At 38.9% G+C, this 26,058-nt stretch overlaps 1 long non-coding RNA gene across 1 annotated transcript; it reads right to left on the bottom strand.

Annotated features, from left to right (window-relative positions):
* Positions 1-928: 928 nt before the first annotated feature.
* On the bottom strand, positions 929-23,884 carry LOC122558720 (uncharacterized). Its single transcript, XR_015759931.1, has 2 exons — positions 23,551-23,884; positions 929-11,044 (listed from the first exon to the last, which is right to left on the bottom strand). It is a non-coding gene; the product is annotated as an uncharacterized LOC122558720 (long non-coding RNA).
* Between the last annotated feature and the right edge of the window lie 2,174 nt (positions 23,885-26,058).

Raw genomic sequence — 26,058 nt, 5'->3', positions numbered from 1 at the left:
AGGTAATTAAATTTTGGGAGGGCAGTCTATAGTAAATGGCAGAACCCTTAATAGCATCAAGATACAGAAGGGTCTAGGAGTACAGGTCCAGTTCCCCGAAAGTGACAACACGTGTGTAAGGTGGTCAAAAAGGCATATGGCATTCTTGCCTTCATCAGTTGGGACAGAGAGTATAACAATTGGCAAGCTGTATAAAACTTTAGTTCGGCACATTTGGAATACTGTGGACAACTCTGATTGCTACACTACCAGAAAGATGTGAAAGCTTTGAAGATTGTACAGAAACAGTTACCAGGATGTTGCCTGGTTTGGAAGGCATTAGCTACAAGGAGAGATTGGACAAACTTAAATATCAAAGCTGGGGGGGGGGGGCAACCTAATAGAGATTTACAAAATTATGACAGGTATAGATAGAATGGGATAGTTGGAGTCGCCTTTTCAGTGTAGGAATATCAATTAATAGGGAATACAAGTTTAAGGAGGTAAGTTTAAAGGCGATGTGAGAGACAGATTTTTGTTTTACATAGAGGGTGGTAAGTGCCTGGAATACATTGGTTAGCATAGATACAACAGCATTGTTTAAGAGATATCTTGATAGAGATATGAATAGGCAGGGAACAGAGGGATATGGACAGCATAGAGGCAAAAGGTTTTTAGTTTAGAATGCCATCATGTGACAGCATTGTCTTTGTGTGCCAAAGGACTTGTTCCCATCCTCTTCTATTCTTTGTTCTTTAAAATGTGAACAGCTCATTTAGTTTGGTTTAATTCTATTTTTATTTGTTTTTCATGATGAGAAAAGCAAGTTTCAAATATCTCAATGGTCAAGCTGATCACTGGAAGATCCCTTTTAAACAAATACTATACTAATGAAGTAGTTCTAAATTAATGTAGGACATGCAAACTATACATAGATAAAAACTCAAAATTACAAGTTTAACTTTTTATTTGTTTAGATAGTAGTTACAGAAATATAATTGCAAAAGTATACAAAGTCCCAACAAAGCAAAATACACTTTTAGTTTCAACAATTAAACACCTATGCAAATAATGTCTCCCAAACCTCCAATGTCAGTGCTGTTAGTAACTATTACTGAAGCATAACAATGATATAATTTGGTTACATCACAGCAGGAAAATTTTAAAAGGCTCATTTTGCAACAAGTTGTTTCAATTATATAGTAAGTATATCAGATAACAAAGCCATACTTTCAATTTATACATTTAAAAACATTTTCTGACAACATGTGCCTGGGTGAGTGAGCACAGTATCAATTTTGATCAATAGTGATAACTCTTGAAAGGTACTAGTGTTCAGTGCACCGACAAGGACCAGAAGAAGGTCGGAGACTTCTCCAACCTCCACCAAAGATACTCTGTAGTTATCCATAAGAGGTGCTGAAATATGACCTTAGATGGAAATTTAGCTGATGTTTTCATTACTATTGGCTGGGAAATTCTGTAATTCAAAATAAAACTTCTGGCTTTAAACAGCTGTTCTGTCAGCACTTGAAAAGAGAAAAGACCAGTTAACATCTCTGCACTAACCTGAAACAATAACTTGTTTACTAATTTATTTGCAGTTCTTTTCTGTCTTCCAGCTGAGATTTCTTCTGTTGAGTTCTGCATTCAACAATTTTGCAGAGATTTATATCTCACCAGTGTGAGGGAAGGGTAAAACTATACCACATGGGAGACCCAACCACATTTTCTCAAGTTCTGCTCAACATTATGCTTTCAGTGTGTATAATAAGCATTTGTATTCCTTCAAGTCGGTAAAGTTACATTTCATATTCAATATGGACAACCCAAATTTTCAAAATCAAAGAACAGGGATAGGAAGTTATGATTAGCAAAGGCAAAAAGGAGGAGTGGTGGCAGTAAAGAGCAATGATGGAATGTAGGAAATATTGGAACAAGGTTGTCCTCGAGGGGAAATAACAATTTATTGGATAAAGGTTGAGAGACAAGAAAGGTATGATGATCACACTATTAATGTTCTATTGACCTTCCAATAGTGAGAAAGAGATAGATAAATGGAAGTTGGGGTTGAGGATAAAAGATTTCTGTAATGTGTACAGGAGAACCTCTTTGAATATGCCCTTCATCCAACAAGATGATACACTTTTCTAGATCTGGTGTTAGGAATTTGGACGAACCAATTGGCTATGGACAAACACTTGATAAAAATGATCATTTTATGAGGCTAAGATCAGAAATGGAGAAAAGCAATGAACAATCTTAAGTAGAACACAAATGGTAGAGGATCTCAGATCAGGACTCTTTGGAGGAAGACAGAAAGGGAGTATGATGAAACAAAAACAAGTGTGTATTATGTATGTTGGATGAACTCTTCAAGCAAGAATCAGGCCAAATAAAATAAGTTGAGGGGAGATATGCAACTAAAAAGAATGAGAACAAAATGGCAATAGTAAAAGGGAACAAAAAATTCTATTAGCATATAAATGGATAGTGTAAGATAATAAGGTTAGTCTTTTTTTGAACAAAGAGGGTGATGTGTCTTTAGGAGCTCAGGGTAAGGCAGGAAGATTTACAGCACTTTGTATCTAGTGTTTAGTAAAGTAAAACATCAGAAGTGGGGGCAAGAGAGGCAATGAAAGATATGAAAATTGTGAGGTGCGTGTAACTAGAGAGGCTAACTGTGGTGAGGGTCAATAAGTCATTTAATTCAGGTCACTAAAGGAATAAGGGTAGAACTAGTTGAAAGGTTTGCCATAATCTTTCAAATTTTGGTGGATACTGGGAAAATGGAGATTGGCAAATAGCTTTCAATGGGGATGATTTCAATTAACAAGACACACTGGCAAAATAGGCAGACAAATAGTACATGCAATCTGATGCAAGTGTGAGGTAATGTATTTTAACAGGAGGCATTTGATGCCATGATTCTAAAGAGTTACGCAGGCATAGAGGGTTTTAGATTAGATTAGATTAGATTAGATTAGATTAGATTAGATTAGATTAGATTACAGTGTGGAAACAGGCCCTTTGGCCCAACAAGTCCACACCGACCCGCCGAAGCGAAAACCACCCATACCCCTACATTTACCCCTTACCTAACACTATGGTCAATTCAGTATGGCCAATTCACCTGACCCTGCACATCTTTTGGACTGTGGGAGGAAACCGGAGCACCCGGAGAAAACCCACGCAGACACGGGGAGAACGTGCAAACTCCACACAGTCAGTCGCCTGAGGCGGGAATTGAACCCGGGTCTCTGGCGCTGTGAGGCAGCAGTGCTAACCACTGTGCCACCGTGCCGCCCATGTGCATAGAAAGTGGCAGGACATTCTGAGAGTGAAACCTGAGTGAAAAAGCAGATAAATTATGTTGATTTTTTAATAGAAGTCAGCTCAGGCCCAATCTAAAGTAGTGTGTTCAGTTCTGCTCAATAGACTTCGGAACAACGTGAGGATCCTTCAGAAGGTGTAAAGGAAATACACCAGAATGATTCCAGAATTGAGGGAATTTAGTTGAAAGGGGTGTATCCTTGGAGAGAATACTATTTAGTTAATTTTGTACATCTCTATTAAATCTTATGAGAGACTTAGACAAGATGGACAAACAAAGGTTGTTCCCATTCATTGGTTGCGTAAAGAATAAGAGACATGAATTTAAAGTATTGGGCAAGAGCTGCTGCAGAACGTAATAACTAAGCTTTTATGCAATGGCTGCAAATTTGATGGGAACTTAAGGAAAATAAATTTACAGTCACAAGAATGTAACATGGGATTGGTTTAGAAACAGCAGGCATGATCTACTGATACTGTATTCCCATTCACAATGAAGACAACACTTTGGATTATTAGCTTTTGTACCACAATAAAAGGAAGAATATAGTATGTTTACATTAGTTGTTTTAAAAACTAATATGTTGACAATTATAGCACAAATCTCACTTCAATTAAAAGTTCTTAATAGTCATGACTTTGTTGTTATAGTGAAGTATCAAAACCTTCTGTAAAGATCACTGTTTAAATGTTTCACTTAAAAAAAATAAATTTATAATATGTGGAGTTCTCCCACAATACAGTTTTGGTGACTCAAACTGATTTCCAATTTGTTGATTGCACATACATATTCCAGAGCAGCCTTACTGATTCACCTACTAGTTCAAATTTGACTCAAAAGGTACATTACCTCTATTTCTCTATCCACAGATGCTGCCAGACCTGCTGAGTATTTCCAGTACTTTGTTCTATCAGATTTCCAGCATCCAAAGTATTTTCCTTATTACTTTATAAACTTCATTCAAATAGGAAACAATTCTAAAAAAACTTAAACACGTTATCACTAAACCATTCCTTTAAAAATGTGAAGTGAAATCAAACATTAATGAGGCATTCCATGTTTCTGTACATACAAAAAAAAGTCTATTATCTCAGTCTTCATTTTGAGACTGTATTAATGAATATGAGACAAAACTCTGCGTTGGCAATGAAAGGGTGAAAGAGTAATGAAAACAAGGAAAAAATGGAGAATGTCTTGATAAACAAAGGTTTAAGTAAAGTCATCTATTGACTATGTCAAGGGACAACACAAAAGCATTGCAAGTTCAATTTAGCAATATAGAACAGCATTTCTTGTTTATTTGCTAAATCAGTTTTGGACATGTAATTTACACATTGCATCTTTTCTCATGATTGTTCATTATACACCAAATTATAGAGTGCTGGATATATGCTGTGCTCTCAGAACATCTACAGATCTGATAGTGCAATACACTGTAACTCACCAAATGAAATCTACTGCAAAAATATCCAACATGAAACCATATTCTACAACATTTGAACACCTGCAGAAATCACAAAAATATACAGATTTCATCTATTTTGGGCAACTTTAAGTATCTGTGCAATTTTTAAATAAGGTGCACTAATTTTAGGATTTAAAAAAATGTTGACTTGATTTTTCCTATACATACGTTTTGATAAAACTTCTGGATGCAGTGTCTAAGCAGACATTTCAGTTTGCATTATTCCTACAGTTGCGACAAGGTTAATATCTGTTGTCCTCAATTAACAATGAGCAAAACCAGTCTGCTCTGATTACAAATACAATAAGCATTGTTTCCTAAAAACCGCTGAAAACAAATCTGGAGTGGATATAGGTTTATGTCAAAACAATCTCAGCAGCAACACAGCAATCCATAGCACCACCCCACAAACCAAAAAAAAAACCTATTTTATTTCCAATAATGCCTTCTAGTTTATTCAAAAACTGGAAATTCTTATTTTTTACCAGGCAGATTTGTATGCCAGTGTGAGTTATAAATTAGAAAGAATTACATTAAATTTTCTCAATATTTAAAACAATTAAAATTATGAGCCACGGTGGCAACTAGAGTCTAGACCAAATAGCTGTGAATTTTTCCACTGGCATCCAGTAGTTGCTTATAATTGATGATGTTTTTCTAAACTCAGCAAAATCATGAAATTGAATGTTGTCTGATAGCAGACAACTTATTAATGTTCATGGTTTATCACATGACGTGCACATCCGAGCTTTTCAGGTGGGTGAAGCTAAGTAACCACAGGAGAAGAATACAAGTGAAACAAACCAAGACACAAATACAACTTTTATTAAAAAGTGTATTAAAAAAAAAATCAAGCTTCGTTATTACAAGAATGTCAAAAATTAATGTCAAATCATAAGGACATCTTGTATTTCTACACTAAATTTTAACATGCAGAATATCAGCACTACTTAAGGTCATTATCAGGAATATGTAAAGGAAAATTCTTCATTTTATGCACGAAGTGGAGGGCTGATCTTAAAAGAAGCAAAAACACAACATTGGGCTATGCTGATTTGGTGATCTGTAAATATTGAAAATGTGGAATCAATAAAATTATCATGTGTACTTTCCAAATGAAGCATTCTTACACAACATAAAATATCAATGTTATATAACTGAACATAATAAGATCCAATGAAACAGTAGTATTAAAACTCTGATTTCCACAAAGCTGATAATTTGTGCAAAGCTCTGGTTCAATTACTGTCTATTCGAGAGGTGCAATAATTTTCTAGATCCAGATCTTCCACGGAACTAGTGAGCACTTTAAGGAGTGAATGGTTTAGTAATACCAAATATTTCAAGCATGAAAGCTATGTTAATAATCTTTATCTTGTAAAAGATGCCTGTCACCCTAATTTTAGCCCTAAATACTCACAATGAAAAACAATTCAATGTAAAATTCATGGCTAAATTAAAAATCAACAATTTTGCTATGATCCATTGTGCAAGAATGACATTCCTATTCCTTTCAACACAGTACAAAAGTATTCAGATAAAATTAGCTAAGCAAACGACATGCTTCAATTACTGAACAGGGTATTTCAAAGCTGAACACAGTACCAGTAATATGACAGATAATGAAAGGTAAGCAATAGCTGTGTTACCCTTAGGCTCCCTGACTACTTGGACACTATAATTATTTGTACCCAGATTTCCTATCCATTAGCTTTTAAAAGTTCATGCAAATGGAAGCATGTTAGTTAAGTTAGTTTGTTCCGCAAGTCTAACAATTACTTGGTTGAATTAGCAAATATTACAGCCAGTGGACATGGATACTTTTATTCTGATGAAACAGAATAGTTGGGACGAGACATGGAGGAAACAAACAGCTTCTGATGGAAACCTCTTGAATGTGGATTGAACAATCCAAAAGGAAATAAGTACCTTATATTTTAACTACTTGATGTCTTTAAAGATAAATTAATCAAATAAAACAACATTTTGGAATATTTATCTAAAATATTTAGAAGTATTTGGTTCATCTTATCATTCAATTAATTTGTTAAAGATACTCAATAAAAAGCAAAACTAATGCCAATTTGACATGTACAATAAGAAACACAAATGACTGAAGTTATATTATTACATAGAGATATTTATGATAATATGAATTGAATGGGATGTTGCTGAACAAACATAAGATTACAGACAGTCATAAATAGTAATATAAATGTGAAGAATTAACATGCACAATAAATTCAGTTTTGTTTTTAGCCAGCAACCTATATTCATTTTTTATCTATTTAGGCTGCTACCATGTGCTCCCATGATTATAGGCAGTAATGGAATCAGAACAGTACATGACAAAACAATATTTAGTATAAATAGTGAACTCAAAAGATGATCGTCTACGTAATTTTTTAAATCAGATTTTAGATTTCAGTTTTGTCTCTTGATAAAAACAATGGTGTGCTAAAATCAAAAAATAAAAATACATTTTCATTCAGCATGATCTGTTTAAATGGTTTCTCATGAAAAGACATATTTAAAATACATTTAGCCCTGTTACTTCACAGTGTGCCCCATAAATATTTGATTTCCTTTGAAAACAAGTATTTAAATCAGTCAAAAATGGTAGCAAAAGTGCCATTTCAAACTAATTTTGATAGTTTCACAAAGCCACCACAAAAACATGTGGTAAAGTTATTATTTGATTGTACTCAATTAGTACATATAACAAAATATTATACCATTTTATATATATTTGCGTGTATATACATGTACACATATATATAAAAAGAACCTCCCAAAAATGAAACTTACAATAGGTATAAACCATACAAATCTGAATAGAAATTCTGTATTTAAAACAACTGACCCAAAAGCTGGTCAGGCAACTGAAACTCCCTTCAGAACAAGCCTGTACGACCAAAAACATCCTCATTGAAGGGAAGTAGCTGCTTATCTTTTTTTTTGCATGGTTCAAAATATGCACAATAAGAAAATAGTTTCGATATTTACAGTAAACAGAAAGAATTTTTTTTATAAACATAAATACTCTTAAGTAGTACAGTGGACAGTTGACTGAAAAAAAATCACAAACATTATGGGAAATTACTGGTCACAATATTAGCTGAATAAAGTGCTGGAAATTTCACTGGTAAAAAACATTTGCCAACATTTTTCTCCCCAAGAGCTTTATATTCCCAAAAGGAAAAAGAGTTATTTCACTTACAATACCCAGCTCATCCCAGAAGTGCTAATAAGAGTGCTGCAAAAAAAATGAAAACAAAGCTTTTTTCTTGGTAAAGAGTGACCGCTCAAGTATTGTCTTACATCCATTTCTGCTTCACAAAGATATGTTCGTGTTTTTTAAAAAATGTACAATCATATCTACACTCCATAGAGATAATCACTTTAATTATTAGGCATGGATGAACATTAGGAACCAGTAATAGTCAATAAATTCTGCTAAAGTTGACAAGTAATTACATGTTACAGAAAATTGGGTTGTTTTAGTGAAGGTAGATAGATTTAGGCCAAGTATCCTCAATCAGATATTTTACCACTTTTCAGAGATTGCTATAGAAGTACCTTGCACCAAGGAAACCTGACTTGCTACCTGTAACGTAATACTGATTGACATCATGATAAACTGTACCAAAAACACAATATTTACATTAGATCTGTATAATACTCAAGTAGCTAGTAAAAGTTCACTTTAAATTAGGAAAGTATAAAGTTATGGAATATATTCAAATTCTGATACATATTAACATTACAAGCTTAACACTGAGTCCAAATCCAAATTTAAGTGAAAGTCAGTTGTTACTAGTATACAACAGCAAACAGCAGTTGAGATTAGCTTGCAGGGGAAATGTTCCCAATGATCTAAAAATTGCAATGGCTTCCAGATCATTTGCAATTCAAAAATAACAATTGGGAGATGTATAAGAAGTGATTTAACTTACATCACCACAAATGTTGCACTCAGTTTCAGAATTCCTCTCATGCACACAATTTTTAATTATGCATTTGACCTCTGTCACTGTTCAGTTACTAAAATTGAGAATTAGATCTTGTATATAGTGTGCAAAAGAAAATGTGCAACTTATTTACAATTCAATTAAAAATGAAAGTAACTGAGTAAGATAAAGCTGACCTCCTTAAGTGGCACTATTTAATAATACTGGGAATCCTACAGTATCAGAGAAACAAAAATATGAAATTTTCTTCAAATAGAGTGAAGGGTTTTGCTAGGTTTGACCACTACATGAAGCAGTACCCCAAACACACAATCCACTAACCTGAATAACTTGAAGGCTATTACCCTCCATTTTTAAAAATCTTTCTGGATGAAGAGAAGGTACTCAGGAAGGTAAAAGATAAGGCACCAATTATTTAGATTAGGGTGGGAATTTCCAAATAAAGAAATTGCACCCTTGAATTACTTAATGACTACTAGATATATCCTGATTGTTGCAGTTTCATACGAGATCGGTTTAACTCCATTTGCCACCTAAATGAAAACAGATCAGCATGCTTCCCATTTCTTCAATTTCAATCCTGGATGTCCAAATCAAAAGTCAGTATGATGCATATTTGTTTGCAAAGTGGCATTGATATTCAAACTCATCATTCAGAAACGAGGAAGGTAGCAATCTCTGCAAATGAACACTAGCGAAACCATCCAAGCATTTATTTTCTCAGCAGGTGACCCAGCTAGTGAGTCTCCATAAGAGTGTTTGTTTACGTAAACAGTGATTACTCCTATACTTGCAATCCTGTAAAAGTGAATATAGACTAATCAGTAACTATGGCGTTGTGTTGCTTAGAAGTTTAAACCCTGCCTCCTGGTTCTTAAATAACACATCAGGTGGACAGATGGTCCTAAAATTCAGATTACCTAGCAAACAAGAGGAAGAGTTTGCAGGTCCTTTTCAAATCAAATAACCATACAGACATGCTCAACCGAGCTAACTGATTATTTAACTGCTGCCCGATAGACTATCCTCTGTTAATGAGTAGAAAGGTCATTTATTTGATTGCTGTTGAGAAGATAACTTTATGATGCAGATGGAACAGGCTTCAGGCAGTGAGCAAAGGTATAAAGGACTCTGGTTTAAAATTAACAGGCTCTAGGTAGAGGCAGAAAAAGTTATTTTCCCTTTGTGGGCTAATGGATATGTTACATATACTGTCAATGCAAGTAATCAAGAGAGCTGACATTTGAAAACAGGACTGGAAGTGACAACTATAGCTAAATTTGACATAGTGCTTCAGAAAGCTGTATGTATAATATCTCAAATGTAGTGTCTGCAATGCCACCTCTCATATCAATGATGGCATTTATTCCATACAAGTGCACTAAGCTGTTCCGATTTTTGCAAGTTATTTATTCATGGATTTAGTGAGCTCTGCCTTTTCAAGAGCTGCTGAATTAGTGAGCAGAGTTTCCTGATAGGAACACAAGTTAAGTTCTCTCTTGCTTCTTTGTTTACTATCAGAATATGGCCAAGTTAACTGAAGACTCATTCCTGAGCTTATAATACAATAGTAAAAATAAACTCTGTGGACCCAATGGAAGAATATAGAGAGATTGCTAGCCTTCCCACATCACTGTTTATTAGGATCACAGATGTTTTTAAAAAAATCTAGTATAGACAAAATACATAAAATAATTAAATCCATTTTCCATTTGCTGAGTATCTTCATTGTTGCTAGATTGGCTCCTACCCCAGATGAAAAGACTTTTGTATCTCCTTGTCTGTGCTAAATTCTGAAGTGGTGTTGCCAGGGTGTACTGCCTTTTATTACCTCATGGATTCATGCTTTGTGGATAGTTCCCACAGTCAGATCATGCATTTTCTAACCGACATAACACATTTTTAAATTTGTTATCAGCATTCTTAATTTCCTGGCTAACCGACAGTTACCATGGGTTTATTGACAATCATAAATGGTTACTGCCTAATTACAATTACATCAAAGCATTTTAACACTTGGCAAGTTGATCAATTGTAGGTTTACACTTTGTAAGATAGCTTACCTTTTGGAGTGAGATGCTAATAAGTAAAGGAGTTATTAAAAATTTGCATTTATGCACTCAAAGGTTTAGAAATGGAGGACATGAACTGGCTTAAAAGCTGAAATGGATATAAGCAATATCAATCCCTTCGTAGAACAATCATGTAGTCTGCTTTCCCTTCATACAATAGCATTCTAGTTTCACAAAGTTCGAAATTTCTTCATATCTTCTTAAACTGGCATTGTATAAAACTCTAAAAGACAAGAAATAAGTTAACCAATTTGCACAAACCATTCTCGTTATATGCATTAAAAATGCTGCACTTCTTGGAATAGCAGAATCACAAGTTAAAATCAATTATGCTATCATATGAATATTTAGTATATTTATATCAAATTGCTTTCTCTAACATTTTAACATAGGGAAAATTATTGTTGGCAATCATTATTTTGCAGAATGATTCACACCTATGGAAATACACTACTTTTATAATTTATATCATGATGTTTGGGAATAAAATCTGCACAAACTTCTACTTATCAGTACTTCCTTCTCTTAATCATTAAAACAAAACTAAATTTAATGTTTGCCATATTAAGTCACGTTTCAGTAAAATAACACAGGTGGTTTTTAAATCTTTAATAATTTGAAGTCAAACTGATAGGCCACTTTGCATTAAAAGCAAATTAGATGGTGTTATGTGGGTATTGGGGGTACTGCCCCTTTACAAGAGCTGGTCAGGTGACCTGGTGGGACAGAGATTATGTCCAGGCTAGAAACGGCTGTGGAGGTGCGAATATCACCAATAATGTTCATCTTCAGATTTACCATTTGTCTACCTAGTTTCAAAAGTAGTACCAACATAACAGCTTGCTCTCTCTCTCTAAAAAAAAAAGGAAAATTTTTGGCACTGTGTTTTTCAATGATAAAGCAGGATTCTGAACTACTAATTAAAGGCTTACAGGATAATAGATATATGTGAAATAAAAGTATTAAAGAGACACAAAGAGTAAGACAGAAGAATTGGTATTAATGGGAAAACTTGTCACTACAAACAAAAGTGGTTAAGCAGCATGTGTTAGGCAATGGTAGCCTGGAGGATGAGTTTAAACAGTGCATTAAGGACAACTTCACAGAAGCTTACATTCTGGAAACCTATTAGAGAACAGCTTTTTTTTTTTGACTTGGTAGTGTGCAACAATACTCATTATTTAAGAATCTCAAAAGTAGGATCATCTAGTAATTGTTTCATGATATAAAGTAAGAAATGTGGGTCTTGGGCTCGTGTTTTAAAAAATGTAAAACGCAATTCAAGGATATGAAAGCAAAAAAAGTAGATTGAAAATATTTGTTAAAAGTGAAAACAGCAGATAAGCAGTGGTCGACATTTAAAGAGCTATTTCATAGTTTCATAATAAGATACATTCCAAGAGGAAGAAATATGCTACTCCAAGGATCACTATCCATGGCTAACTAACAAACACAAGGGTGATATTAACTTGAAAGAAAGGATGTACACTACCAAGATAAACAATGATATTTGATTTGAAGATTTGAAGTTTCATAAAAGCAAAATAAATGCTTCCATTTATATAGAAACAGTACATAGAAAAAATATATAGAAACAGCATTGGTCACCTAGAGGATGAAACTGGGGAATTCATAATGGGACACAAGAAGCTTTGAACTATTTTACATTTCTACTCTGGTGATTAGAACATGGCGAAAGTAAGGACTACAGATGCTGGAGATTAGAGTGGTGTTGGAAATGCACAGCAGGTCAGGCAGCTTCCAAGGAACAGGAAAATCGATGTTTTATTCACCATTTTATTGAAAGCCTTCTGAAATCTCTACTAATTATATGCTCAAAACTTTCAGTAGATCTATAAAACATGATTTCCCTTTCATAAATCTATGCTGACTCTGCAGTCCTCTCACTGTTTTCCATATGCTCTGCTGGTAAATTTGTTATAATAGGCTGTAACATTTTTTCTACTATCAATGTCAGGCTAATTGGTTTCTTCCTCTTTTTTTGAGTAGTAGAGATACATCAGCTAACCACCAATCCACAGCAACTGTTCCAGAGTCTAGACTCTAGAAAGATGACCACCAAGGCAACCAAATTTGAACAGTCACAACCTTAGGTACTCCAGGATGTAGACTAACCCCTGGGGATTTAAATCAGCCTTTAACCCCATCAATTTCCCCAACATCATTTCCCGACTAACAGCGATTTCCTTCACTTCCTCCATCTCACTGGATCCTGTGTTCCCTAACATTTTCAGGACATGATTTATGTCCTTACTTGTGAAAACAGAACAAATGTACTTAATTGGTATGCCATCTATTTGTTCCCCATTATAACATTTCTGACTGTAAGAGATCTAGATTTGGCTTCACTAATCTTTTTCTCTTCACGCACCTATAGAAGCTTTTACAATCAATCAGTTTGTATTTTCCCCATTAGGTTAGTCGCATACGCTTATTTTCCCCCTTTTTAATCAATCCCTTTGACCTCTTTTGCTGAAATCCACTGCTCCCAATCCTCATGTCTGCCTACTTCTTTTGGCCAATTTGTATGCACTTTTCTTAGAGCGATACTATCCTAATTTTCCTTGTTAGCTATGGTTGTGCCACGTCTCCAGTTTTAATTTTTGTGCCAGACAGTAATGAAGAATTGTTTTAGATTCTCTTTACACGATTGTCATTGTCCATCGTCCATTATTCCTTTAAGTAATGTTCCCCAATTTACTACAGCCATCTTGCACCTCAGATCATCATAGTTTCCTTTATTTAGATTCAGGACCCTAATCTCTGAATCAAAGATGTCACTCTCCATCTTAAATGAATAATTCTATCATATTATGGTCACTCTTCCTCAAGGGCTCTCACACAGCTAGATTGCTAATTACTTCTTTCTCATTAAACAATACCCTGTCGAGGGTAGCCTGTATTGATTCCTTAGTGTACAGATCCATCAAACCATCTTGAACACATGTCAGGAATTCCTCCTCTACAGTATTATCATTGATTTGATTTGCCAAATCTTTACGCAAATTAAAGATGCCCCTAATTACAACTGAATCTATATTGCTAATTTCCTGTTTAATTACTTCCCCAACATTACCCCTACAGTTTGAGGGTCTATTTACAATCCCCACTATTTTCTGGGTTTCTAACCTCGACCCATACAGATTCAGAGCTAATATCTTTTCACACTATTGTGTCAATTTCCTCTTTAACCAGTAATGCTACCCAACATTTTCATGTTTGTCTATATCTCCTAACAACTGAACCCTTCTGGATATTCAACTGGTATCCCTGATCATCCGGCAGCCATAATTCTGTAATCCCAACTATATCATTCCTTTTATAGCTATTTGCACGATTAATTCATCCACTTTAGTCTGAACATGTCATACCTTAAGTCACAGGATGTAAAGCTTGTTTTGCACTTTCTTAGACTCGTTTGCATTATTTTTGCACTACGGCTCTGTTCGATTCTTGCTCTAGAAGTCTCTACCCATCACCATTCTTACTTCACATTCTGTTTTTGATTTAGCTCGTTTTCCTCTCTTTTGATTCCCTACATAGTTCCCACACCCACTGCCATTTCAGTTTAAACTCCTCCCAAATGCTCTAGCAAATAGTCTCCCTTGGTCCATCCCGGGTGCAAACCATCCAGCTTGTATCAGTCCAACTTCCTGGAGAACTGGTCCCAAAATCCCAGGAACTTGAAACTCTTCCCCTCGCACCATTTCTGCAGCCACATATTCCTTTGATATATTCTGCTATTTCCACATTGACTAGCAGATGGCTCGGGTAACAATCCCTAGATCACTACCTTGGAAGTCTGACTTTTTAAACTTAATATCTAACTCGCTACATTCAACTTTTAGAATCTCATCCTATTGATATTGATGTATATCGTGACCAATGGCTATGACTATAACGTAACCAAATTTGCTTGTGATACAAAGATAGAGTTGAAGGTCAATGAGCACAAGTGACTGGACATTTGGGGGGTTTGTAATCCAAAGTGATGCCAACATGCAAGTTCAATTCTTGTACTGGCTGAGATTAGCATGATGAATTCTCCTTCTCAACCTCTGCCTTCTCCTGAGGCTTGGTGATCCTCAGATCAAACCACCACTAGTCATCTCACTGTAATGAGAGAGGAGCCCTATGGCCCACTAACAGTATGGTGACTTTCCATCTGGGAGGGAGTGGCCTAGTGGTTTTTAATCATAAGACTAATAACCCAGAAATTCAGCTGATGTTCTGGGAACCTGGGTATGAATCCTGCCACAGCAGATGGTGTAATTTTCATTCAATAAAAAACTGTAATTTAGAATTTAATGATGACCATTGCTGATTGTTCTTCAGGGAAGAAAATCTTCCATCCTCAGCTGGTTGAGCCTGCAGTGATTCAGACACACAGTAACCTGCCCTCTGAAATGACCTTGCAAGCTGCTCAGCTGTAATGATTGCTATGAAGGAATAGCCCAACCCATCAGCAAAAGAAAATGCTAAAGCATTCACAATAATTTTCAGCCAGAAGTGCTGAATGGATGATACATCTTGGCTAATCCAATGGTCCCCACCATCACAGATCCAGACTAATGGATTCACTCCACATGACACCAAGAAAAGGGTATTGAACACTGCAAAGGCTATGGGATCTGACAATAATTCCAGCAATAGCATTAAAGACTTATGCTACAGAACTTGTCGCATCTCTAGCCAAGTTATTCAGTATAACTACAAATCACATAACACCAGGTTATAGTTGAACAGATTTATTTGAGTGTACAAGCTTTCACACACTGGCATCTACCTGACAATATGGAAAATTATCCTGGTATGTCATGCGCACAGAAAAGCAGAACAAACCCAACCTGGACAATTACTGCCCCATTAGTCTATTCTCAAACATCAGTAAAATGATAGAAGGTGTCATCAACATGCTATTAAGTGGCACCTGCTCACTTGACACACAATTTGGGTTCTGTCATGGCCACAGATCCTCATGACCTCATTACAGCTGTGGATCAAACACTGACAAAAGAGATGAATTCCAGAGAGGAGCCGAGAGTGACAGCCTTTGACATCAGGGGGTTATTTGACAGATTGTGGCATCAAGGAGTCCTACGAAAAGTGGAAGCGATGGGAATCAGTCTCTTCACTGGTTGGAGTTACATTCAGGGTATAGTAAGATGTTTTCTTTTGTTGGAGGTCAATCATCTCAGTTTCAGGGCATCTCAGCAGATCATCATCAGGGTAGTGTCCTCAGTCTAATCACCTTCAGCTACTTCATCAATGACATTCCCTCCATCGAAAGGTCATAAAGGGATGTTCAGCACCATTTGTGACTCCTTGGTACTGAAGCAGTCCATGGCCAAATACAACAAGAGACAGAAAATATCCAGGGTTGGAATGAAATGTGGCACGTAACCCTTATGCCACACAAACACCAGGCAATGATCATCTCCAGTAACAGGCAATCCGGGTGGCACAGTGGTTAGCACTGCTGCCTCACAGCGCTAGAGACCCGGGTCCAATTCCCGCCTCGGGCAACTGTGTGTGTGGAGTTTGCACATTCTCCCAGTGTCTGCGTGGGTTTCCTCTGGGTGCTCTGGTTTCCTGCACAGTCCAAAATGTGCAGGTTAGGTGAATTGGCCATGCTAAATTGCCCGTAGTGTCAGGTGAAGGAGTAAATGTAGGGGAATGGGTCTGGGTGGGTTGCTCTTCGGAAGGTCGGTGTGGACTTGTTGGGCTGAAGGGCCTGTTTCCACACGAAGCAATCTAATCTAATTGCCACTCCTTGATGTTCAGTGGCATTACCATCACTGAATCCCTCACTATGAGGGTTACCACGGACCAGAAACTCAACTGGATTTGCCATATAAATACAGTGACTATATAAGGAGGTCTGTAGTTAGGCTGATCACAGCAAATAACTCACTTCCTAACTCCCCAAAGCCTGTCCACTATCTAGAAGGCACAAGTAAGGAGTGTGATAGAATACTCCCTACTTGTCTGGAATGAGCACAGCTCCAACAACACAGAAAAAGCCAGACACCATCCAGGACAAAGGAGCCAGCTTGAACAACATCCACTCCCTCCATTGCATACGCTGATGCTTAGTAGCAGCTGTGTGTACTATCGAGGAGAAAGTGAGGACTGCAGATACTGGAGATCAGAGCTGAAAATATGTTGCTGGAAAAGCGCAGGTCAGGCAGCATCCAAGGAGCAGGAGAATCTACGTTTCGGGCATGAGCCCTTCTTCAGCCCTTCCTGAAGGGTTCATACCTGAAACGTCGATTCTCCTGCTTCTTGGATGCAGCCTGACCTGCTGCGCTTTTCCAGCAACACATTTTCAGCAGTGTGTACTATCTACAAGATGCACTGCATAAGTTCAACCAAGATCATTAGACAACACCTTTCTACACAACCACTTCCACACAGAAGGTCAAGGGCAGCAGACTGCTGGGAACACCACCAACTGCAAGTTCTCCTCCAAACCACTCACCATTCTGATTTGGAAAAATATCACCATTCTTCCACTGTCACTAGGTCAAAATCCTGGAACTTTCTCCTTATTGGAATTGTGGGTCCACCTACAGCACACCACCTTGGTGGTAATAAGCGGGCAATGGTTAAGTATAATGTAGAAAAACATGATGTGCTGAATCCTACGGAACAAAGGAATTTGGGTGTTTTTGTTATTAATCACAGGTGATCAGTGTAATCAAAATAACAAAAGGAATGTTGGTCTTTGTTGCATGGAGGATGGAGTATAAAAAGTAAGGAAGTCTTGCTTCCACAATATGAGGCATCGGCGACACTAGGCCTGAAGTACTGTGCGCTGTTTGGTCATTTTAAAGTGGGGTATACTTGCATTAATAGCAATTCAGCAAAGATTCACCAAGCTGTTTCTTGGGGAGAAGTGTTTCTTATGAGGAAAGTTGATAAATCAGCCTATACTCAGTGGTATTAGATAACCAAAAGATTTTGTGGGGGCTTGACAAGATAGATGCTCGGGGGAAATGAATAAAAGACTGTTTGGGCCTCAACTAAAGGGTGCAAAACCAATTTATGGAAATAATTTCACAAATGAGTGATTTCAGTTAACAGAGATCAGAGAAGCTTGGGTTGTTCTCAGAGAGAAAATTGAAAGGAAATTTAACAGAGGTGTACAAATTCATGAGTATCAATCACAGAAAAGTATTGGAATCTAGAAGGAAGTAATAGCAGAACATTTAGAAAATAATCCAAGAAAGCAGAGTCCTGGCTTCATGAAAGGGAAGTAGTGGCTGCCTAATTTATGAGAGTTTTTCAAGGAAGTCTCAACCAGAAAGGAGAGAGAGAGAGAGAACCAGCACATATTGTATGTCTGCTATTACTTCTTTAATAATTAATTGTAGTACTTTCCAACAATAGATATTAGGCTATTTTGCTTACAGTTACCTCCTTTTTGCCTCCCTCCCTTTATGAATATGGTGTCATATTGGCAGCTTTCCAATCCTCCTGTACTTGGTGGAATCCAAGGATTTTTGGAAAATTACTACCAAATGCATTTACTATCTCTCTAGCTACTTTTAGGATCCTAGTATGCAGGATATCATGACCAGGGAACTTATCTGCCTTTAGTTCCATTAATTTGTCTGATACTATTTCTCAAGTGATGTTGAAAGTACTTAATTCAACATCCCCCCTCCCGCCCCCCACTTCCTTATTCTTCAGTATTAATGGGATGTTCTAAGTATCTTCCACTGTAAAGACCGATGCAAAATAAATACCTGTTTAACTCTGTGCCATTTCCTTATTCCCCATAACTGTTTCCCCAGATCCATTTTCTAAGGTGCCTATTAACTTTGACTTCTCTCTTCCTGTTTATATATTTAAAGAAGTTCTTGTCAGTTTATATTCCTCACTAGTCTGTGCTCATTGTTTAATTCTCTCTATTACATTTTTACTCCTCCGTTATTAGATTCTGAATTTGTCCCAATCTTCAGGCTCATCACCGACTGGCAGTGAAGTGCTTTGATAACACTAAAGCGGTCACAAAAAATGAATAGAAATTCCATTCCGGGACCTGATCAAATGTACCCTAAAACTCGGTGGGAGGCTAGGGAAGTGATTCCTAGGCCTGTTGTTGAGATGTTTATATCATCAATACCCACCCAGGTGGGGTGAGGAAGACTGGAGGTTGGCTAATGTAGTGCCACTATTTAAGAAAGGTGATAGGAAAAGTCAGGGAACGATAGACTGGTATGCCTGACATCGGTGGTCAGCAAGTTATTGGAGGGAGCCCTGAGGGACAGGATTTACATGTATTTGGAAAGGCAAGGACTAGTTAGGGATAGTTAACATAGCTTTGTATGTGGGAAATAGTGTCTCAATAACTTGAGTTTTTTGAAGTAACAAAATGGATTGATGAGGCAGGGTGTGAACACAATCTATATGGACTTCAGTAAGACATTCAACAAGATTCCTCAGGGTAGACTGGTTAGCAAGGTTTGATCACATCGAATACAGGGAGAAGCAACCATTTGGATATAGAACTGGCATGAAGGTAGAAGACAGAGGATGGTGGTGGTGGAGGGTTGCTTTTCAGAGTTGAGTTAAATGACCAGTTGTGTGCCGCAAGGACTGGTGCTGGATCTGCTGCTTTTTGTCATTTATATAAATGGTTTGGATGTCAACATAAGCTTGCAGACAACGCCAAAATTGGAGGTGTAGTGGACAGCAAAGGTTACTTGAGTGTACAACAGGATCTTGATCAGATGGCCAAGGAGTGACAGATGGAGTTTAATTTAGATAAATGTGAGGTGTTGCATTTAGAAAGGCAAGTCAAGGCAGGACTTACATACTTAATGGTAAGGTCCTGGGGAATGTTGCGGAATAAAGATACTTTGGAGTGCAGGTTCACAGTTCCTTGAAAATGAAGATACAGTTAGATAGGATAGTGGAGGTGGTGTTTGGTATGCTTGCCTTCATTGGTTAGTGCATGGAGTATAGGATTGAGCGGTCATGTTGCAGCTCTACAGAAAATTAGTTAGGCCGTTTTTGGAATTCTGGTCTCCCTGCTATAGGAAGGATGTTGCGAAACTTGAACCAAGAAATCATGCAAGAGAGAAAGCACGTGACAGTGAGCAAGAGCGACAGCATGCAAAAATGCAGACATGTGAATTCTTGTCTATTTCCAGGCTACCTAGAAGGGACAAAAGTTCTATTGGTTTGTTCAAAGTTAAATGAAGGGTAAGGATGCAGACATGCTAGGGATTTCTACATCAGGAGCTTGAATTTCTGACTCTGGAAGAGACTTTTTGGAGAGGCTAGTTGACTCAGTTGAGGTCCAGACTTAATGAGGGTTAATCTTTTTTTGAGGAAGTGTGAAGGTTGGTCTTTTATTTGACAAATTAAAAAGGTAACAACAGGGGCAATGCAGCCTAACCCTATACAACCACATTCCCCATGGGACCTAAATTAAAGTTTCACAAATGTAGAGTTGAAGAATGGAGTGGGTTAGTGGCATCTGATACCACTGGTCACATGTAAATCATAAAAATTGCAGTAGGGATTTATCCTGTGTATATATTTGGGTCTCAAATTTTTACATAGAAAAATACAGCGCAGTACAGGCCCTGTGGCCCTCGATGTTGCGCCGATCCAAGCCCACCTAACCTACACTAGCCCACTATCCTCCATATGCCTATCCAATGCCCGCTTAAATGCCCATAAAGAGGGAGAGTCCACCACTGCTACTGGCAGGGCATTCCATGAACTCACGACTCGCTGAGTAAAGAATCTACCCCTAACATCTGTCCTATACCTACCACCCCTTAATTTAAAGCTATGCCCCCTCGTAATAGCTGACTCCATACGTGGAAAAAGATTCTCATGGTCAACCCTATTCTAAATTTGTGGGCGGCACAGTGGCACAGTGGTTAGCATTGCTGCCTCACAGCGCCAGAGACCCGGGTTCAATTCCCGCCTCAGGCGACTAACTGTGTGGAATTTGCACGTTCTCCCCGTGTCTGCGTGGGTTTCCTCCGGGTGCTCCGGTTTCCTCCCACAGTCCAAAGATGTGCAGGGTCAGGTGAATTGGCCATTCTAAATTGCCTGTAGTGTTAGGTAAGGGCAAATGTAGGGGTAGGGGTGGGTTTTGCTTCGGCGGGTCGGTGTGGACTTGTTAGGCCGAAGGGCCTGTTTCCACACTGTAATCTAATCTAATCTAAACCCCTAATCATCGTGTACACCTCTATCAAGTCACCCCTAAACCTTCTTTTCTCTAATGAAAACAACCCTAAGTGCCTCAGCCTTTCCTCATACGATCTTTCTACCATACCAGGCAACATCCTGGTAAACCTCCTCTGCACCCGTTCCAGTGCCTCCACATCCTTCCTATAGTATGGCGACCAAAACTGCACACAATACTCCAGATGCGGCCGCAACAGAGTCTTATACAACTGCAACATGATCTCAGGACTCCGGAACTCAATTCCTCTACCAATAAAAGCCAGTATGCCATATGCCTTCTTCACCGCACTATTTACCTGGGTGGCAACTTTCAGAGATCTGTGTACATGGACACCAAGATCCCTCTGCTCATCCACGCTACCAAGTATCCGACCATTAGCCCAGTACCCCGTCTTTTTGTTACTCTTACCAAAGTGAATCACCTCACACTCAGCGACATTGAACTCCATTTGCCACCTTTCTGCCCAGCTCTGCAACTTATCTATATCCTGCTATAACCTGACACATCCTTCCTCACTGTCAACAACTCCACCGACTTTCGTATCATCCACAAATTTGCTCACCCAAACTTCTAGCTCCTCCTCCAGGTCATTTATAAAAATGACAAACAGCAATGGTCCCAAAACAGATCCTTGCAGAACACCGCTAGTAACTGCACTCCAAGATGAACCTTTACCATCAACTACTACCCTCTGTCGTCTTCCAGCCAGCCAATTCCTAATCCAAACCTCCAACTCACCCTCCGTATTTTTTGCAGTAGCCTACCATGGGGACCCTTATCAAACACCTTTCTAAACTCTATATACACCACATCTACCGCTTTACACACATCTACCTCCTTAATCACCTTCTCAAAGAATTCAATAAGGTTTGTGAGGCACGACCTGCCCTTCACAAAACCATGCTGACTATCCTTGATCATATTATTCCTATCCAGATGTTCATAAATCCTATCCCTTACAATTCTCTCTAAGACTTTGCCCACAACAGAAGTGAGACTCACTGGCCTATAGTTACTAGGGTTATCCCTACTCCCCTTCTTGAACAAGGGAACCACATTTGCTATCTTCCAGTCTACTGGCATTATTCCTGTAGACAACGAGGACATAAAAATCAAGGCCAATGGCTCTGCAATCTCCTCCCTTGCTTCCCAGAGAATCCTAGGATAAATGCCATCAGGCCCAGGGGACTTATCTATTTTCACCCTTTCCAGAATTTCCAACACCTCTTCCCTACATACCTCAAAGCCGTCCATTCTAATTAATTGTGACTCAATATTCACATCGGCAACAATGTCCTGTTCCTGAGTGAATACTGACGAAAAGTATTCATTCAGTGTCTCCCCAATCTCTTCAGCCTCCACACGCAACTTCCCACTACTATCCTTGACTGGACCTATTCCTACTCTAGTCATTCTTTTATTCCTGACATACCGACAGAAAGCCTTAGGGTTTTCTCTAATCCTACCAACTAAGGACTTTTCATGTCCTCTCCTTGCTGCTCTTAGCGCTCTCTTCAGATACTTCCTGGCTACCTTATAACTCTCAATCGCCCCAATTGAACCTTCACACCTCAGCTTTACATAGGCCGCCCTCTTCCATTTAACAAGGGATTCCAATTCCTTATTAAACCACGGCTCCCTCACACGACCCTTTCCTCCCTGCCTGACAGGTACATATTTATCAAGGACGCTCAATAGTTGCTCCTTGAACAAGCTCCACATATCAATTGTGCCCATGCCTTGAAGCCTACTTTTCCAAGCCACGCATCCTAAGTCATGCCTCACCGCATCATAATTTCCCTGCCCCCAGCTATAACTCTTGCCCTGCAGTGCACACTTATCCCTCTCCATCACTAGAGTAAAAGTCACTGAATTGTGGTCACTGTCCCCAAAGTGCTCACCTACCTCTAATTCTAACACCCGGCCTGGTTCGTTACCCAGAACCAAATCCAGTATGGCCTCACCTCTTGTTGGCCTATCTACATATTGTGTCAGGAAACCCTCCTGCACATATTGGACAAACACCGACCCATCTAACGAACTCGAGCTATAGCTTTCCCAGTCAATATCTGGAAAGTTAAAGTCCCCCATAACAACCACCCTATTACTTTCACTCTTCTCCTGAATCATCCTCGCAATCCTTTCTTCTACGTTTCTAGGACTATTAGGAGGCCTGTAAAAAACTCCTAACAGGGTGACCTCACCTTTACTATTCCTAACCTCAGCCCAAACTACCTCAGATGGAGAGTCTTCATCCATCGTCCTTTCCACCGCTGTAATACTATCTTTGACAAACAATGCCACACCTCCCCCTCTTTTACCCCACCTCATAGTATAATCATGATCAGAACAGCATGATTTGAGGAATTATATAGTTTGCAATCACACGATTACTATTGAAAGTTAAAACCTCAGCCTAAATCTGGCATTAATATTATTTATTAATTATAGTAGTAGAAAAATGCTTTTGTACAGTACCAAAATCATCCTACCTATGGATTAAAAGATCGGCTGATGTTGCTTCCTTGGTTCTGTAAAGTCACGAGGATGTCATCAATTTTTTCCATGTTCTCTTCTGCAGTAATGGTTGATGACAGTTGCCTTGTGTCAGTCATCTGCTGGGGAAGAAGTGTAGAAACAGCTTGTCCTTCAGTCTGTGCCTGTCCTGGCTGGCTCATCGCAAGTAGTTGATCAGATAACGTTGATGGTCCAGTGGGACATGATTGGGATACATTTGTTATATTCATTAACTGTCCACAATCTGTAGAAATAAGATTTTGTGTATATTTCTGTGGTAACAAATGGTTGTGCTATATTCTTTACTTGAAGCTCAATACTTCTTTTTATTCTCTATGTCTCCCCCCTGCCACCTTTCCCCACCCCTCTTCTTATTCAGAAGCTGTTAAACCTCTTTATCCATTTCTGTTGAAATATTTTGGACTTGAAACATAAACTCTGTTGCCCACACTCTGGGTGCTGCCTGATCTGTTTACTCGTTCCAGCATTTTCTATATTCTATGAATGCAGGTACAATATTTGTCTACACCATGACAAAAGAATGCTAATTGGTAAGATCATGATTGGCATTTCAGAAACTGTTAATTGTTAATCTTATTTAACTGATGAAATGCAGGCTGGTCAGATAAACTGATTGGTCAGGGCATTTCAATTGAGAAAGTTGCAGGATTGGCCATCTCCAGAATTTGTTCCCACCGAAAAATCAATATATTGTCGTATTCTTTTTGCATCAAAGAAAAGGGTCCAGTGTATGAACACAATTCATACGACCAGAACATGAAACAACAACTGAAAATCACAAAACAATTTCCCATGTAATTCTGAACACCGTCTGCATTATTTATGAAGATATGGAGCAGCCAGTATTGGACTGGGGTGGACAGAGTTAAAAATCACACAATATTAGGTTATACACAAACAGGTTTATTTAGAAGCTCCCCCTTAATCAGGTAGCTGTGAACAGGATCATAAAACAGAATTTATCGCAAAAGATTACAGTGTCATGCAACTGAAATAATATATTGAACAAACCTAGATTGCTGTTAAGTCTTTCATCTTTTAGAATGGGTTTGCAGGTTTCGGTTCATTAATTTAAGTCTCAGAATTTCTTTTAAGTCACATTCTTAAGATAACCAAGGTTTTATAAAAAAGAGGTGATATCTCAGCATAGACAATACATTAAATGTGTGAGGTTGGAGTTTATCTGTATCCCAATCTTGATACAGACTGGTTCTATTTCCAAAGTAGGAATTTATAAAATATTACAGGGATTGACTGCCTGCAGATTGTGCACTTTTTGACCAAATATCTGCAAATTCACCCCATTGGTTTAGATGTGTGTGTGCACGTGAATGAGAGAGGGGGAAGAGTGTATGTATACGTGAGTGCGAGTGCATGTGAAAGTGTGTGTGGTTGCATGTGTGCATGCTTGGTAAAGTGTGTGAAAGTGTGATGGAGTATAGGCCTGAGAGAGGGGTGGGAATGCGTGCGTATGAGAGTGTCTGTGTGTGCGTGAGGAGAGAGAAAAAGAGCGAGAGAGAGAGAGAGAGAGAGCGAGAGAGAGAGAGCGAGAAAAAGAGCAAGAGAGCGAGAAAAAGAGCGAGAGAGCGAGAAAAGAGCGCGAGAGCGAGGAAAGAGCGCGAGAGCGAGGAAAAGAGCGCGAGAGCGAGGAAAAGAGCGCGAGAGCGAGGAAAAGAGCGCGAGAGCGAGGAAAGAGCGCGAGAGCGAGGAAAGAGCGCGAGAGCGAGAGGGGAAAGAGAGAGAGAGAGAGAGGGGAAAGAGAGAGAGAGGGGAAAGAGAGAGAGAGAGAGAGAGAGGAGAGAGAAGAGGGGGGAAGAGAGAGAGAGAGAGAGAGAGAGAGGAAAAGAGGGAGGGGGAAAAGAGGGAGGGGGGAAAAGAGGGAGGGGGGAAAGAGGGGAGGGGGGGAAAAGACGGGGGGGGAAGAGGGAGGGGAAAAGAGGGAGGGGGAAAAGAGGGAGGGGGAAAAGAGGGAGGGGAAAAGAGGGAGGGGGAAAAGAGGGAGGGGGAAAAGAGGGAGGGGGAAAAGAGGGAGGGGGAAAAGAGGGAGGGGGAAAAGAGGGAGGGGGAAAAGAGGGAGGGGGAAAAGAGGAGGGGGAAAAGAGGGAGGGGAAAAGAGGGAGGGGGGAAAGAGGGAGGGGGAAAAGAGGGAGGGGAAAAGAGGGAGGGGGAAAAGAGGGAGGGGGAAAAGAGGGAGGGGAAAAGAGGGAGGGGGAAAAGAGGAGGGGGAAAAGAGGGAGGGGGAAAAGAGGGAGGGGGAAAGAGGGAGGGGGGAAAAGAGGGAGGGGGGAAAAGAGGGAGGGGGGAAAAGAGGGAGGGGGAAAAGAGGGAGGGGGAAAAGAGGGAGGGGGAAAAGAGGGAGGGGGAAAAGAGGAAGGAGGGGAAAAGAGGGAGGGGGAAAAGAGGGAGGGGAAGAAGAGGGAGAGAGAAGAGAGAGAGGAGAGAGGAGAGAGAGAGGAGAGAGA

This window comes from Chiloscyllium plagiosum, unplaced genomic scaffold (genome assembly GCF_037043375.1).
Source record: "Chiloscyllium plagiosum isolate Xiang-an unplaced genomic scaffold, Cpla_swu_hap1 HiC_scaffold_17, whole genome shotgun sequence".
NCBI classification, from domain to species: domain Eukaryota; kingdom Metazoa; phylum Chordata; class Chondrichthyes; order Orectolobiformes; family Hemiscylliidae; genus Chiloscyllium; species Chiloscyllium plagiosum.
This window is presented reverse-complemented; position numbering and strand designations above follow the sequence as displayed.